The 17,124-nt window shown below is 38.6% G+C and overlaps 1 protein-coding gene across 2 annotated transcripts in view; it reads right to left on the reverse strand.

Moving 5' to 3' along the window:
• LOC106087558 (sodium-dependent nutrient amino acid transporter 1) overlaps window positions 1–15,734 on the reverse strand; it is a 96,430-nt gene extending 80,696 nt beyond the window's left edge. For both annotated transcript variants that reach the window (XM_013252641.2, XM_013252640.2), the window contains exon 1: window positions 15,062–15,734. The gene's annotated coding sequence lies outside the window, so the exon portion shown is untranslated. The remainder of the gene's footprint in view (window positions 1–15,061) is intronic.
• Window positions 15,735–17,124: the final 1,390 nt, after the last annotated feature.

The raw sequence follows: 17,124 nt of genomic DNA on the forward strand, positions 1-17,124 counted from the left end.
AGACCCTTATCGGCAGAACGGTCTATATGGCAAAAAATACAAATTTTGCCCATGAACATTCCACTAAGAAACGGGGGCAAACTTCTCGCATATCAATGAGTGCAGTCCGATTCAAGTTTTAGCTCAATGATAAGGGGCCTCCTTTTTATAGCCGAATCCGAACGGCGTGCCGCAGTGCGACATCTCTTTAGAGAGAATTTTTACACGGTATAGTACCTCAGAAATGTTGCCTGATGGTCTCGCCGGGATTCGAACCCAGGCGTTCAGCGTCATAGTCGGGCATGCTAACCTCTGCGATACGGTACAAACCATATTTGGATCAGATGTCGGGAATTGGTTAAAAAATAAAGCATTTATGGGCATCAGACCCTTTATCGGCAGATCGGTCTATATAGCAGTTATACCCAAATAGGGTCCGATTTGGCCCCTTCAAGAACTTAACCAGCGTGCATCAAAAAGACGTATCTGTGTCAAATTTCAACTCAATATCTCAATTTTTGAAGGCTGTAGAGTGATTACAACAGACGGACGGACAGAGATACCAGGACAGACACACAGACATCGTTAAATCGTCTTAGAATTTTACGAAGATCCGAAATATATATATACTTTGTGGGGTCGGAAATTGATATTTCGATGTGTTGCAAACGGAATGACTAAATGAATATACCCCCTAACCTACTGTGGTGGGTATAAAAATTCCGTTGTTTCAACGCTTCGCAATACCGCTTTTAATCCCAAACCAGTGCCTTTCACGCATTAAAAATCAATCGATAGCATTTCTTAGAACCAGAAATCATTAAACCGAACAACATGAACAAATGTATAGTACCGGAACACATTGCAGTGACTATTTTTGGTTCGTTATTTCAACGCTCATATGATGGAGCAAATGTCAAGAAGGCAATTGGCAAGTTTATAATAAATAACATTTTCAAGTAGTTTTGAGAAAACTGCGCAGCCGCCGCCACCATCAATGACTCATTCATATTGAAACAGGAGCGGGAGTCTATGTTGCTGACGTATTTTTGAGCATTTATATATCATCAACATTCAATGGGGGTATACTAAACTGGTCATAATGTTTGTAACATATTATCATTCTTTTTGATCAAGGGCATGTCCATCCGTCTTTATTGAAGCCTATGGAATTGAACATTCGCACAGATACTTTTTAATGATAGGGACAGTTTATATGAGGATATAGCTCTTGTAGAAACCGATACTTCGAAGCTAAATATTTTTGTAAAGTAGACGCACTTGTAAAGCCTCACAAAAGAGCACTAAATACTGTACAAATAGGTCAAAGGTAGCCCCAATATAAACCCTCCAAAATTACCGATTTGGGCTTTTAAGCCTATTAAGGCCTCGTTAATTTTGGTAATTTGCTATCCTTAACAAGTAAAAGCGTGTTAAGTTCGGCCGGGCCGAACCTTATATACCCTCCACCATGGATCGCATTTGTCGAGTTCTTTTCCCGGCATCTCTTCTTAGGCAAAAAAGGATATAAAAAAGATTTGCTCTGCTATTAGAGCTATACCAAGATATGGTCCGGTTTGGACCACAATTAAATTATATGTTGGAGACCTGTGTAAAATTCCAGCCAATTCGAATAAGAATTGCGCCCTTGGGGGGCTCAAGAACTAAAATAGAGAGAACGATTTATATGGGAGCTGTATCGGGCAATAGACCGATTCAGACCATAATAAACACGTTTGTTGATGGTCATGAGAGGATCCGTCGTACAAAATTTCAGGCATATCGGATAATAATTGCGACCTCTAGGGATCAAGAAGTCAAGATCCCAGATCGGTTTTTATAGCAGCTATATCGGGTTATTAACCGATTTGAACGTTATTTTACACAGTTGTTGAAAGTAAGAATAAAAAACGTCATGCAAAATTTCAGCCAAATCGGATAGGAATTGGGCCCTCTAGAAGCTCAAGAAGTCAAATCTCCAGAACTGTTTATATGACAGCTATATCAGGTTATGAACCGATTTGAACCATACTTGGAATAGTTGTTGGATGTCATAACGAAATACTTAGTGCAAAAATTCATTCAAATCGGATAAGAATTGTGCCCTCTAGAGGCTCAAGAAGTCAAGACCCAAGATCGGTTTATATGGCAGCTATACCCGGTTATGAACCATACATGGCACAGTTGTTGGGTATCATAACAAAACACGTCGTGCAAAATTCCATTCCAATCGGATAAGAATTGCGGCCTCTAGAGGCTCAAGAAGTCAAGACCCAAGATCGGTTTATATGGCAGCTATATCAGGTTATGAACCGATTTGAACCATACTTGGCACAGTTGTTGAATATCATAACAAAACACGTCGTGCTCAAGAAGTCAAGACCCAAGATCGGTTTATATGGCAGCTATATCAAAACATGGACCGATATAGCCCATTTGCAATACCAACCGACCTACACTAATAAGAAGTATTAGTGCAAAATTTCAAGTGGCTAGCTTTACTCCTTCGGAAGTTAGCGTGCTTTCGACAGACAGACGGACGGACGGACAGACGGACGGACATGGCTAGATCGACATAAAATGTCGCGACGATCCAGAATATATATACTTTATGGGGTCTCAGACGAATATTTCGAGTAGTTACAAACAGAATGACGAAATTTGTATACCCCCCATCTTATGGTGTATAAAATCTTATGGGTATAAAAATGATTAACCTACAAACCGAATGCACATCTTTTCCAGAATCCATGGAGAAGGGTATCTCAGGGTATCCACCAAACCAGAGTTAAAGTGTTTTTACTAGTTTTAAATCAGCTTGTCTGCTAATACCCTCATGAATTTTCTGGCCATAATTGAAAGTGTTTGGGGGACGGACAGACAGGCGGAATGAGCTGTATATAGTTGGCAGTTAAATAAATTTTCTTATACTTGACACTAGTTACCTGTTTTGCGTTATTTTTTCTTTGTTTTATTGTCTTTTTTTTTTGTTCATTTCATATGTCGGCAAGTTAACCTGTTCTTTGGGATAGTTTGCTAGCTGCGGTTTATTTTTGTAAGGTTGTATTATTTATGTAGGAAAGAAATAATGTAACGGTTTCAATGGGTGCTGAATGAGTAGCTGGCGGGCTGATTGCCTGGCCAATGTGCCCATCTGCGATTTTGTAATCCAAACACGTTTCTTTATTCATGAATGAATCCAGTGCCCGAGCAACCTTTAACATCTTCTGCGGCATTTCGATTTGGAGTTTTTTTTGGAGGTTTTGATTAGAGCCAACGAAAATGTCTTTTGAAAAAAAGAGTCATTAGATTTAATTTGATTTGTCATTGTCGTAAATGTTATCATAGAAACTCATGTTAGCAACTGTGAAAAATGATTTGTGTTATTTTGTTTCGGCTCTGGGTTAGTTCGGAGAGACGAACTATTTAAAACATTCAAATGAGATTGTCTTTAATTACAGAGATAATAAAGAACTCATGATTTGTTGTCTGTCTTTATGGGATTAATTTACACTCCCCATACAGTTTAGATATGGTTAGAGTTGCCATGATTGCCTAAAACTATGGCATTGAGCATTGCAAAAATTAATCTAACTAACAGGTGAAAAAACAAGAAACAAACCTGCTTTAAATGTGCACTAGTTAAATCTCTTTTGTTTCTTTTTTTTGGCTATCAAAGCCGGCCATTTGCATAAATCATTCTTTGGCGTTAATTGAGCTTAAAAGGCCACGAGAATGTGTTTAGGAAGAAGATATTGTTTTAATGAGTTGGAGAAATAAATATTGTCAGCGTCAGACAATCGGGACATAGATATAACACCATTGACAGACACGTTTCCTGGATGGTTAGTTCGTTCATCAGTTGCGTAGCTTGTTGATTGGCACATTCTCGTCATTTAAGCTCGATTAAGCTCGATTAAGGCAAAAGAAATAAGTTAAAACGCGCTAAGCTTGGCCGGGCCGAATCTTTAAAATCCACCACCATGGATTCTGCGTAAAATTGACACAAAAACAAGCAAAAGCGTGCTAAGTTCGGCCGGGCCGAATCTTATATATCCTCCACCATAGATCGAGCTCTTTTCCCGATATCTCTTTTTAGAAAACAAAGGATAAAATAAAATAATTGCAATAATATTGGAGCTATGTCAAGTTATGGTCCGGTCTGAACTGAATGTTGGAGACCATTGTGTAAAATTTCAGCCAAATCGTGTAAGAATTGTGCCCTTTAGGTTTTCAAGAAGTAATGTAGGGAGATCGGTTTATATGGAAGCAATATCAGGCTATCAACCGATTCGGACCATATTTGATACGCATGTTAAGGGTCATGGGAGAAGCCGTTGTACTAAATTTCGGTCAAATCAGATAATAATTACGCCCTCTGGAGGCTCAAGAAGTCAAGATCCCAGATCGGTTTATATGGCAGCTATATCAAAACATGGACCTACTGTTTTATGTTTTACATAATTGGCACAGTCATAATAAAACACATCGTGCAAAATTTCAGCCAAATCGGATAAGAATTGCGCCCTCTAGTGGCTCAAGAAGTCAAGATCCGAGATCGGTTGATATGGCAGTTTTTATAAGTCATAATAGAGATTTTAAAAGTCATAATAAAACACCTAAGGCAAAATTTCAGTCAAATCGGATAAGAATTGTGCCCTCTAGTGGCTCAAGAAGTCAAGATCCGAGATAGGTTTATATGGCAGCTATACCAAAACATGGACCGATATCGCCCATTACCAATCCCAACCGACCTACACAAATAAGAAATATTTGTGCAAAAATTCACGGACGGACGGGCATTGCTAAATCGACTTAAATGTCATGACGAACAAGAATATATATACTTTATAGGGTCTTAGTCGAATATTTCGAGGAGTTACAAACAGAATGAAGTAATTAGTATACCCCCATTCTATGGTGGAGGGTATAAAAACCAGTAAGGAAAGGCAAAATCAGGCGGAGCCGACTATATAATACCCTACACCACCTGATGTACGTAGTACTTTTTATACCCACCACCGAAGGATGGGGGTATATTCATTTTGTCATTCCGTTTGCAACACATCGAAATATCCATTTCCGACCCTATAAAGTATATATATTCTTGATCAGCGTAAAAATCTAAGACGATCTAGCCATGTCCGTCCGTCTGTCTGTTGAAATCACGCTACAGTCTTTAAAAATAGAGATATTGAGCTGAAATTTTGCACAGATTCTTCGACATCCTTTGTCAATTCGGCTCAGATCGGTCCAGATTTGGATATAGCTGCCATATAGACCGATCCTCCGATTTAGGGTCTTAGGCCCATAAAAGCCACATTTATGGTCCGATTTCGTTGAAATTTGGGACAGTGAGTTGTCTTAGGTCCTTTGACATGTTTCTTTAATTTGGTCCAGATCGGTTCAGATTTGGATATAGCTGCCATATAGACCGATCCTCCGGTTTAGGGTCTTAGGCCCACAAAAGCCACATTTATTATCCGATTTTGATGAAATTCGGGGCAGTGAATTGTATAAGGCCCATCGACATCCTTCGTTAATTTGGCTCAGATCGGTCCAGATTTGGATATAGCTGCCATATAGATCGATCCTCCGATTTATGGTGTAAGGCCCATAATAGACACATTCATTATCCGATTTTGCTGAAATTTGGGACAGTGAGATGTGTTAGGCCCTTTTGACATATTTCTTCAATTTGGTCCAGATCGGTTCAAATTTGGATATAGCTACCATATAGACCGATTTCTTGATTTATGGTTTTGGGCCCATAAAATGCTCATTTACAGCCCGATGTCCCCGAAATTTGGAACAGTGAGTTAAGTTAAGCTCCTTGACATACTTCTGCAATATCGCACAGATCGGTTCAGATTTGGATATAGCTGCCATATAGACCGATATCTAGGTTTTAGGTTTTGGGGCCATAAAAGACGCATTTATTGTCCGATGTCGCTGAAATTTGAGACAGTGAGTTTGGTTAGGCTCTTCGACGTCCTTCATCAATTTTGCCCAGATCGGTCCAGATTTGAATATAGCTGCCATATAGACCGATCTCTGGATTTAAGGTTTAGGGCCCATAAAAGAGACATTTATTGTCCGATTTCGCCGAAATTTGGGACAGTGCTTAGTGTTAGGCTCTCCGACATGTTTATGCAATTTGGCCCAAATCGGTCCAGATTTGGATATAGCTGCCATGTAGACCGATATCTCGATTTAAAGTCTTGGCCCCATAAAAGGCGCATATATAATCCGATTTCACTGAAATTTGACACAGTGAGCTATGTTCAGCTTTTCGACATCCGTGTCGTATATAGTTCAGATCGGTATGAGGTATATGAGTATAAGGTATGAAATTTTCACCGAATTTTGATGAAAGGTGGTTTACATATACACCCGAGGTGGTGTTTATCCAAAGTTCGGCCCGGCCAAACTTAACGCCTTTTTACTTGTTATATATAGAACTTATCTCGAAATTTAGTCAAACTTAAATTTGGATACCTATTGAAATATCAAATAGAACCTTGTATTGAAATATCAAATACAACCTTTTCACATCCTTAACAGGTCATATCGGATAAAAGAATATATTTGAGTTATATCGAAACCTGTGCCAATTTTGATGACACATACTGGGAACATCTCACGGCCTATATTGTAGAGATGTGACCAAAATTGTGGCTTTTACTGCCTTAAAAGTCCATATAGGATAAAATATCTACTTTGGAGCTATATCCAAATCTAAACCGAATTTTATGAAATTTTGCACACGTATTAAGACGTCGAACAAAACACCTCATACTACATCTTGTTCAGATCGGATTAAAATAGTGGCTTCTACAGCCTTAAAAGACCATATCGGATATATATGGAAGCTATGTCTTAATCTAGACCGATTTATATGAAATTTTGCACTCGCATTGGGATAAAACAACTCAATTTTCAAGTTTTTTGCCTGTTAGGGCGAAGAACATTAAATTTCACAATTTTTGTTTGTTTCTCTTTCGAGACGAGCTCAATGATCGGAGATGCAAATGGAAAACGAAAGCCAAATATAGTAACACACACCAACCACTATGGGACGCGTTTTGTCTTTGGTTAGAAGACTTTTCTACCATATTAGGTGTGATGGCTTCAAGGGCCGTGCGTTGGAATGTTGTATTTGAATCGTATTAATAGCGAAAACGCATCTATGAGACAATTACCATATTAACCACGCTCCACAACCCTGTCTATTAGCTGTACTTTTTCCGATTACTGTTCATAGTGGCATGGGGCGGATTATTATCTGCACCCTCTTTTCAACCTAACCTAATCTAAGAGTAAATTTATTGAACGAGGTAAGGTGCCATGCCACTAGAACTAAGAGTCTTAGTTCTTTCCTATACTCTAACAATTAACTCAGGCGGAAACCTAATTTTTTTTTGATTCAGGACATTTTATTTTACCAACATTGCCAATATATGACTCAAATAAAACATATTAGAGACTGAAAGAAAGCACAACGGATCAGGCCAGTTAATGTTTAATATGTTATAAACCATAACTAAGTTAAAACTGGAAAAAAGACACTTGTTGAAAATCTACCTCTGGAATCTGGATTTTCCAGAAAAAAAATTAATTTCTTATTATTAACAAGTAAAAAACTTTGAATACCCACCACCTTGTGTATATATATTAGCCACATTTCGACAAAATCTGGTGAAAATTAACCATTTATGAACCCGTAGCAGCTATATCGAATTTAAGGCATTCTAGGCCAAACCCAGCACGAATTTCATAGGTCTAACGACTCACTGTTCCAAAATTCAGCGAAATCGGAGATAAATAAGCCATTTATAGCGAAATATCGTAAATCGAGAGATCGTGTATATATCAGCTATACCCAAATATGATACGATCTGAACCATATTTAGCACGGGCAACGAATTAACACAGTAAGTAATATTAATAGGAATGAGATTGTTCATTCCGACTAAGAATTCATCGGTTTAATCAAAACATGAAATTTGGTTGCCTGCAGAGATGCTGACGGATCAAAAGAGGATGCATTTAGGACTTGGTGTCTGAACAAAAATGCCAATACCGAAATGCTGCGCAAACAGGCAAGTACTTCGTGTGCCAGAGTACTTAGACACGAAAAGTTTCTTTACGTACAGCGTCTTCGTGCCAAAGCTATTGCTTCTCCGAGGGCAAGCAAGAGTTTTTGGTCATTCGTAAAAAGAGTAAAGGGAAACCCATCGGCAATCCCAACTCTTATTAAGGATGATCTGGTATTTACTGACCCGGTTGATAAGGCTAATCTACTGGCTGAAATGTTTGCAGGAAATTCTTCCTTGCCGTTAAGCAATCAACCACTCCCCGTGATTGATGGTGTAACTTGTTCGGTGCCTCAGATATTCTTTCGAATACGTAAAGTTAAAAGTTACGGATCTCGACTTTAATAAATCTCCGGGCCCGGACGGTACATCAACATTTGTCCTTTGTACCGTGCGGGAGTTTCCCCGGCGCGTTGGAAGGTTGCGAACGTTCAGCCCATCGCCAAAAAAGATGGGTCGATATGCTCCGTGCTCTCCAAGGTTATGAAGAGTATGGTTAAACATCATCTTGTCAGATACTTAGAGTCCAATGGCCATCTTAGCGACATACAGTATGGGTTCCCAGAAATTTAACGCAGGGAAGACGTAGTGCTGTTTCTTGTCATACAAGCGATTCACTGACCCACTACAATCGAGGATGGAATTTAACTCTCATATATGGGCAGGAGCTCCAAAATCATCCCTGGAGCTACTTGACCGGGTTCAACGGAGAGCGATGGTGTTGATTGGGGACAGTAGGATATCCAACTCTATTGCTTCTCTTGAACATCGTGGGAATGTGGGTAGCGTTGTATTGTCCCATCGTTATTTTCATGGCGTGTGTTCCAGGGATATTCGTCTTCTTATCCCTGACGTTAGGATGTTCACCAGGAATACAAGACTTGCCAGGAACTCACACCCGTTTGTAATTGATTGGCCAGTCGACCAAACCATGCATTAACAAGAAAATTCAATTCAATTCGCTCGAACCAAAAATGAATTGGAATCGACTTCGGGCTAATGTCTTTCCCACCGACATTGGCGTTCAGAAATTTAAGACGATTATCAATAAACACTACTCCCTCTTTCCCCCCTCCAACCCTTAACTTACCTAATTGCCAACACAATGCACTGCATATATAGGGGACATCCCCTGCGTTTTGGCTAAGTTAAAAAAAAAACAGCTCTCAGTGCCAAATTTCAGCGAAATCGGGTATTAAATGCGGCTTCTAAAGATCTATGACCTTTAATCGGATGATCGGTATATGTGGAGGCTATATCAAGATATTGTCCGATGTGGACCATATTCAATACGGATTTTGAGGGTACTAAAACAACCCACTGTGCCAAACTTAAATTGGGAGATCGGTATATATGGCAGCTATATCCAAATATTGATCGATCTGAAGCATATTTAGTAAGGGTCCTTACAAAACTCTCTGGGCTGAATTTTAAGAAATTCCGAAAATAAATGCGGATTGTATGGACCTGAGACCATTTATCTGGAGATCATTCTATATGGGGCCTATATCAAGATATTCTCCGATATCTTCGAACTGCCTAGGAACAAAAAAAGAGTGTGTGCAAAGTTTTAGCTTAATATCTCTATTTGTAAAGACTGTAGCGTGATCACAACAGACAAATGGATAGACGGCACCCCCATAAAAGTTTTAGTTCACAGCAGATTTTAAAAATCGCGTTGTTTTGGTTATTTTCTATCTATAGCAATCTATTCAAAGTGTTTTATCCCTTATCACCGACGAAAACATCAGAAAATTTTTCAGCGGTGGTTATCCTTCCCTAATTCGGACGACATTTGTGAGGTTCTATGCCATTTGAAAAAATGGTATGGCAGCCATGCAAAAACTTCTCTACAAAGAGGTGTCGCACTGCGGTACGCCGTTCTGACTCGGTCATAAAAAGGAGGCTCCTTACCATTGTGCTTAAACTTGAATCGGGCAGCACTCATTCATATGTGAGAAGTTTTCCCCTGTTCCTAAATAGAATGTTCATTGGCAAATTTGCATTTTGCAACCGTTTTCCCATTTTCGTCTTAATTTCTGCCAAATAAACTCAATAAAGGCAATTTCTTCGAGCCGGCGGAGCTAAAGATTTTTTTCTTTAAATCATATGCTTCAGTGAGTGGGTCACCCGCTTAGGTATTGGTAAACGAAGTACACAAAATTTATTGGTAAGGCGAAGATTATTATTTTGCTGGAAAAGATAAATTAATATCCTGCTCGCCTATGCCGACGACATTGATATCATGGGTTGGCCATCGGAAGTAGTAACCGCTTCCTTTAAAAGTATCGAAAGAGAATCAGTGAAAGTGGGTCTGGCAGTAAATGGAGATAAGACAAAATGGATGGTATCAACGCCCACAACGTCTTGTACATCTGAGCAGATAAATACAATTGTGAAAGTCGAGACCCACAACTTTGAGATAGGCAGCAACTTTATTTACCGCGGCACCGCCTTAACCGAAACGAATGACACATGTATTGAGATGAATAACATTGGCAAACAGATGATACTTTGGAATAAGTAAGCAGTTTAGAAACAATGTCACCTCTCGACAGACGAAGATTGCACTATAAATGACACTGATACAACCCGTGTTGTAATATGGTTCCGAGCCATGGGTACTCGTGAATGCAGACGAGGCGGCGCTTGAAGTGTTGGACCGAAAAATGCTTCACAAAATGTATGGACCAGTTTTCATATATGCAGAATATCGGCGTCGTATGAACCACAAGCTGAGCTGTATGACAACGTTAGCATAGTTAGACGTATCAAAATGGTTGCTTTGGCAGAGTCATGTTGTCAGATGGAATGAAGAAGCTTCAGCAAAAAAGTCTTTTGCAGGCATGCACTGTACTATACGCAAACCGTGACGACCAACGTTCTAATGGAAAGATCATGTGGAGAAAGACTTCTCGAAACTATGTATCAGAGATTGGAGAAGGAATCCACAAGATCGAGGAGCTTGAAAAAGTTCGGCTGATGGGACAAATGTTCTGTCATACCCAATCAAAGTAAAGTAAAGATCAATATATTCTCTGGGATACATCAAGTGGTGGTCGAAAATTTAATGGCCCTTACATGTATGAACGTCTGTATTCATATCTGGTCAGGGTTACGTTTGGTTTGGTCTTCGTCGTGTGGTCTCCCAGTTACTGGTGTTACATAATTAAGATCGAATCCGTTTTAAAACAATTCCCAAATTTTTGCTCCTAGAGCACTGGGTTGGAATGATACATTGAATCTTCTTCTTCTACATCAGACATAGTTTTACCATCACTGAAATATAGGCATATCATGCTAGGCGTTGTTTTCATGCAAAAGCTAATCAACGTGGTAATCTACTTTCATTTCATAGCTAACATAATAGGCTTTAATGTCCCTTCACGGTCCAAGGAGAAAGGAGTTTCTTAATTTTTGAGTGTCAAGAAAACACATATTTAAAAATTTTCAAAATTACAATTAGCTCCAAAGGCTTTAACCACAAAACTAGGTGGAACTTTGAGATCCGATCTGCGTTGTGTTCATTGCTGTCACAGAGGTTGCGGATAGTGGAGTGCTCCATACGGAGTAGCTGCAACGGCAATCGCGGACAATCAGCGGTATCGAGCGGGGAGTCTTTGTGAGAAACCGGGCGGCACAGACTCTTTCACAAATGCTGAATGCCAATGATGTTCGATATGACAAGGCGGGTTATTGGCGCCTTTAAATAATCAATGGTCACCCTGTACCGGCGGCGATCGGTCTTTTGACCGGAACGAGCTTGCTACAGGAACCTGACGAGGATCGCCACCTCCACATGAAAATGTATCTACAACAACAAAAAAACCCACAAAACCAAGATGACAGGTTTAAATAGCTTTCATAAGGTTATTGTAGGCGTAGATAGCTATCAAGTTACAAGTTGCTAACAAATGGTTCATATAAGAAGATTGAGATTTGAGCTCAATCACCGCAAGGAGGGGTTGTGTACCGCTTTTTTGGCTTTTGGATATCTATCGGATTTCCGCGTCATCTGAAAAGATCGGTTAAAGTTTGTTGGCTACGATGATAACGTAGTCATGGTGTGTGGCCCTTTAGAGTGCATTCAGTATGCTGACAAAATACTAGGTAATTTGGTATGTTCAGGGGACCTCTGTCAGATGTGATGGAGCTGCCGCTCTCACTACTGAATGTCCTGAAAAGCCATCGCAATATCAGGACTTTGACCTTGCACTGGTCACATGGTGCTGAATGTCCTGAAAAACTATGGCAATTTCAGGACTTTGACCTTGCACTAGTCATATGGTGGACTTAAGTTTGATTTGTGGGGATGTGGAGGAGTCATACACGGTTGAGCACCTATTGTGGGACTGCCCTGAAATTGCGAGAGTAGGTGCATGATTATGGCTACACAAAAACCTATTTTCCTGTCTAAATTATCTTCATGCAATAGTTCTTTTGCCATTTTGGACTGCAATAGAGGGAGCCTCTCCAGACCGTCTGGCCGTTTTGTCATTTATGTTGGATTCTAATCTTCTTCATTTTAATGTCTTTCATTGCACTGACGTTAATTTTATCAGTTTTCTTCTGAGCTTTTTGAATCTTTCGGAAGCTACACAATAGATCTAAGTTCACCTGAGTGAAACTGATGGTAAATGAGGTTGCTAGACGCGTGCCATTGTATACCCTAGGTTTTAAAACCATAATTGCAGCAAACACAATTTTTTAAAATATTAATTCTGTTTTCAAGTTTATATTTTTATACGGTGAATTCAAAAGTTGTGTTGACATATCAAATTCTCTCAGCTGGGTTGATGCGGCCACCTGATAAATACGCCTTGGTATCATTCTATAAGCACAAAGAGGATTGAAATAATTATTTATCTATGTAAACATTTGAAATCAAGCCAAATGTAAGGGCTGCCAACTTATGCCGAAATATAAATATTTTGTTACCATCGCTTGAACTGCCACAAGCACTTATGGTGATTTCGATGCTGGCAAAAATATTACACTTATAGCACTTTTTACATTTTCAATCGAACATTTTAATTAAATATGTTTTAACTTTTTATTTTCTTTACAGAACTGTCAAATAAACCTACTTCAAAGCAGCATTAAATTTTGTGAGTACTTTGTTGATTTTTTTCGCATATAAAACAAAGGATGCGACAAAAAAAAAACATTTTCAAACAAAAGTTGCTTTAATGGCGGTAATCAGCTGTTTTACGCGTGAAGTTTACCTAAAGATTGGCGTTCAAAAATATGCATAATATTCAGCGTATGCCGCTATTTTGGAGTTTGTACCTATGAAATGATGGCAATTGGTTTAAAGTGCTGCATTCTAATCCATAGACTCGGCACGGTGTACGAAGTTGAAAATTTTTGCACTCTCTGTAGACAACACCATCACAAACGAAAATTTCACTAGGTAGGGGAATACATTTTTTTAGGGCAAACGAACACAAAATTTTGGTTTCGGAGCGTTATGTCGAAATAATGTTTCACTTTTTTGGATGATCGAAAGCACCATTAATCTTTAGAATTTAACCTTCTCATCGAAAATCATTTCCTGATATTCCTTTTGCCAGTGTTGTAGACTGTTTAATGCTCTCCACATAATTATCTTGCTTTGCCCGGTATTCTATTCGATCAAGTATCCTGTTTGTTCCAGTATCTTGTATATTCCAGTTTCCTTCCTATGCTAAATTTGTCCCACTATTCTGCATTTGAATACCTTTTTAAGAATGTTTACTTTTTAAACTCAAAATATTATCGAACAGTGCATACTACTGCCCTTCTTCTAATATTGTCTGCTGGCTGGTTGCCTAACCATTACTCAATGAAGAAAACATAAATTAGTCTTTCGAGCGTACGCATTCCTGGGCCTAAGCGCTCACACTTTTTGACAAATGGAAGAGACATAAGAGATAAATAAGTCAAACGAATCAATCTTTTGCGTAATTAGACCTCACTAAAAGCAATTCGCAATTCTCATCCGATTTGACTGAAATTTTGCAAGCGGTGGTTTGCTGTCACTTCCAACAACTGCGCTTAGTATGGTTCAAATCGGTCCATGTTTTGATAAAGCTGCAACATAAACTGATCTTGGGTCTTGACATCTTGAGCCTCTAGAGGGTGCAATTCTTGCCTGATTTCGCTGAAATTTTGCACGTAGTGTTTTGGTATCACTTCCAAGAACTGTGCTAAGTATGATTCAAATCGGGTCGTAATCTGGTATAGCTGTCATTTAAACCGATCTTGGGTCTTGACTTCTTGAGCCTCTAGAGGGCGCAATTCTCATCCGATTTGGAAGAAATTTTGTACAACGGCTTCTCTCACGACTTTCAATATACGTGTCTAATATGTTCTGAATGGATCAATAGCTTGATACAGCTCCCATATAAACCTATCTTCAGATTTTGCTTCTGGAGCTCCTACAAGGTCCAATTCTTACCCGAATGAACTGAAATATTACACAATGACTTCTACAATATTCAATGCAGTCATGGTCCGAATCGGACTCTAACTTGATATAGCTCCAATAGCATAACAGTTTTTATTCAATATTCTTTGTTTGCCTAAAAAGAGATACCGCGCGTAAAACTCGACAAATGCGATCCATGGTGGAGGGTATATAAGATTCGGCCCGTCTGAACTTAGCACGCTCTTACTTGTTTTAAATAGGGGAGACACAAAAGGAAAAACCACGGTCTTACCGTGATAGTTCTCTCCCTGGATATAAAAAGTCCTCAAAATGCTAAATTAGGATCAATACAACATATAATGTTTTTTAAAGCATCCTTATCGTGTATAAGATATGAAGTTTTCAAATCCATACAATCTTTATGTACCGCCTAATGAATGTTGTATTCGTACTGTTGTACGAATGCTTTCATAGTTTTTTCATGACTTTGTAAAAATTCAAATTAAAATTTTGCAGATCCGTGATTACATACACATTACATATTAAATATTTTTGATGGAATATGTTAGAAACATACATTATTGTGTTGGCAGCGTATCTGTTCGTTTGATGGTGTTTGAAGACGTTGTCCACAAAACAATTTAAATTCCAAGAAGAAGTTACTGATGATGTTGATGGTGAAGTGTATTCGTGTAAAAATAAGCTTTGTCTTGTATTTTTATAAAACAAAAATGTATTCAGCAATCAAGGTTCACATTAATACCGAGGAATCCGGTTAAAACTGCTTTTTCGATTGTTGTCGTTTTGTTTTTTGCTGGCCAATTTCAGCCAAGTTAACAAAAGGTACAAAACTTCGCAACAACAACAGCATTAAATCACTTCTTTTATTCTTCTTATGTTAATCACATAAAAATAAGTAAACACTCTTAAACCTTTCGAAGGTATATTATTAATTTTGCATTGTTGATTGTTTTTATTTTTGTTTTCTTCAAACAATCATTTAACGTGGTGCAAAAATTGCATGTAAGCACACTTCTCAATTGCAACAATTAATTGGTTGTCACACAATGATTTTATTTTATTCCCTTCTCTACTATCAATCACACTAGAAATTTAAATTTCCACTTTTTACTTATTTCCGTTTCATTCCCTGTTGTCGCTGTTTGTGCTTTACACTTCCCGTTTTGTACCGAAGTTCAGTTGGTTTGTTTTTAGCAACGACGATCACTTTGACGAGTTCCAAACGTTACTGAGCTCCATTTGTGAATACCTACCATTATTATACTCGCAATAGCCCATTTGTCCCGTTCATATTTCAGGTGCGAGTGAGAATAAGCTCCGTCACAAGTATGACTCTCGCATGTGTGTGTGTGTGTGCGTTATTCTTGGGCTCTTTGAAACATGAGGGCCTTCTAGTATGGCTGTGCCTAGACGAGATTCTTCGATGTTCTCTTAACATAGTTATCTAAAGTTTCTTCACTTAGTAGAGATGTTTAGATTAGTAAGTTCAATAGTTTTCGGCAGGGAGAGAAGTCATGTGCAAAAATATTGCACAGAAGTTTAAATAAATGTTTTATTGCACTCTGTTTTAAAGCATCCATCGCAATTTTTTAAAACAATTCCAGTATATACAAATATTGGGTTTCGTCTTTATGGGCCGAATAAATAACCGGTTTCTTAAAATCTTTTGTTCGATAATTATTCCCTCGCAGACATCTGGATTTGTTTGTTGGTCAAAAATTGGTTTGCAGTCTTTCAAATCGGGAAAATCTTCCATTAAACTAATTTGAATCCTTAAACGGATTTCATTGGTTGGCCACTGTTAGTGGTAGTTAATTTCCCTAGGACTTTATAATTGCTTCTTGAATTACTCAACCGAAATGTTTTTTACCAAAAGAATTTTAAAACTATTATAGTTTTGATCAAAAGGACACGGTTATAGCCGAAAAACAAATTACTTCGAAATCGGACCGTACAAGTTTTCGAAATGCCGAAGTGACCAACTTTAGGGGCCTGGCAAGAGGCGCCCGGATCAACTAGGACATTAAATTTTTTTGCAATAATCTCTTTAACACCTCAGCTCTAACTTTTTAAAATTTCATAGAGATATCTCCATCCGTTCTTAAACAGCAGATTTTGATTAGTTGTTTTCGATTCTATCCCACTGTGCGACTTTGTTTAAGGCATATGCGCAAGTACGTTAGGGCGCATGATATGCAACTCCACCTTAAGTTACCTGAGATAAAAACGGTGATGTTTGCAACAAAACATTTAATGAAAAGCCATTGTCATACAGTGGGATAGCAACGAAAAAACTTGAAAAAACCTGTAAGGAAAGGCAAAAATCGTCTCACTTTAAAATATCCTATACCTATCCTATAAGTAACAAGTAAGCGCGTGCTAAGTTCGGCTGGGCCGAATCTTATATACCCTCCACCATGGATCGCATTTGTCGAGTTCTACGCGGTATCTCTTTTCTTCCAAAACACTACGAGCAAAATTTCAACCAAATCGAACGAGAATTGCGTCTTCTAGATGCTCAAGAAGTTAAGACCCAAGATCGGTTTATTTGGCAGCTATATCAAAACATCGACCGATTTGGCCCATTTTCAATCCCAACCGACCTACATTAATAAAAAG

This window comes from Stomoxys calcitrans, chromosome 5 (genome assembly GCF_963082655.1).
Source record: "Stomoxys calcitrans chromosome 5, idStoCalc2.1, whole genome shotgun sequence".
In the NCBI taxonomy this organism is placed as follows: Eukaryota; Metazoa; Arthropoda; class Insecta; order Diptera; family Muscidae; genus Stomoxys; species Stomoxys calcitrans.